Below are 1,579 nucleotides of genomic sequence, written 5' to 3' on the forward strand. Positions count from 1 at the left end.
TGTATGGAGACACATGGGTGTATGGAGACACAGGGGTCTATGGAGACACAGGGGTCTATGGAGGCACAGGGGTCTATGGAGGCACAGGGGTCTATGGAGGCACAGGGGTCTATGGAGACACAGGGGTCTATGGAGACACAGGGGTCTATGGAGACACAGGGGTCTATGGAGGCACAGGGGTCTCAGAGAACATTGCAGTAGCGGGGACTGGTTCAGGGGTAGTGACGTGTTGCTCGGACACTTAGCCACGCCTTGCTTCACCATTGTAAGCCAGCACCAAACAGGAGAACTCAGTCTCTTGACTGCCCGCGGCGCCTGGGTCATGAAACAGGTGAGTGTTACATTTTATTGGTAATGACCTCCCTTTCTTCTCCCCTCTAATGACACCTCATAGAACCTCAGAACTATCACCACCCAGAAGGTAGCGGACTAGCGGTGCTGTAAGGTTCAATAATGGAACTTGCATACCATAAATTCAGCTGACCCAGTGACAATGGCCATTGGCGCGCCAATTGCCCCCCATGGTAGATGCGGGGTCCCCATACAGATACATCTCTGGAACAAGTAATACAAGGAGCAGGAAGATTTATTTGTAGCTGATTGTGTCAGGACGGGATGGAGGAGCACAGCGAGAGAGAGCGTACCGCGGGGGGAAATGGCGCACATTTGGCGATTTGATTTATTGCACTTATATGGTTTGTTCTGACGTCACAGGCCAGCTGGCTTCTCTACCTGAGCCGCCTGCTGGGGATTCTGGGAGCCACCGCAACACAGATGTCCCATGTCTCTGCAAACACGCTTCTGTTATTTAAAGTGAACCTGTCATGAACTTTGACAAGTCAAGCGCAACACAAGACCGGAAAATGCATCAATTATTCTGAGTGAAGACCATTCAGCCCAATTGGTGGCTCTAGAAACATCAACAGAGGAAGTTCTATGAAAATCCCGTCCTTTGCCTGGCAAATGTTGTTCTTGGTCACAGGCCCGACCATGCACTGAACCTTCCTGTTGGCTCTTATACGTGGCAAGCAGCCTCATTGACCAATAGGAAGGCCCGGGAGGCGGAGGTACAGGGCAAGTTTGGCTTTTATTGGAAATGCTCAGATCTGCCTAAAGATGAGTGAAAATTGACAGCTGATTTTGTCGGAGAAGCCGCTATCGTCACCGCCAGAGGTGCCCCCAGGGCTATGCTGCGCTCTCCTGGCTGTAAGACCCTGCCCAGCCAGGGGGGAGTGAGGAGAGACGGCCAGGAGAGAGAGCAAGGAGAGACAGCCAGGAGAGAGCGAGGAGAGACAGCCAGGAGAGAGTGAGGAGAGACAGCCAGGAGAGAGAGCGGGGGGAGGCCGCCAGGAGAGAGAGATAGGAGAGACAGCCAGGAGAGAGTGAGGAGAGACAGCCACGAGAGAGAGCGGGGGGAGGCAGCCAGGAGAGAGTGAGGAGAGACAGCCAGGAGAGAGTGAGGAGAGATAGCCAGGAGAGAGCGAGGAGAGACAGCCAGGAGAGAGCGAGGAGAGACAGCCAGGAGAGAGTGAGGAGAGACAGCCAGGAGAGAGAGCGGGGGGAGGCAGCCAGGAGAGAG

This window comes from Nanorana parkeri, unplaced genomic scaffold (assembly GCF_000935625.1).
Source record: "Nanorana parkeri isolate BGI_ZX_2015 unplaced genomic scaffold, ASM93562v1 scaffold2065, whole genome shotgun sequence".
NCBI classification, from domain to species: Eukaryota; Metazoa; Chordata; class Amphibia; order Anura; family Dicroglossidae; genus Nanorana; species Nanorana parkeri.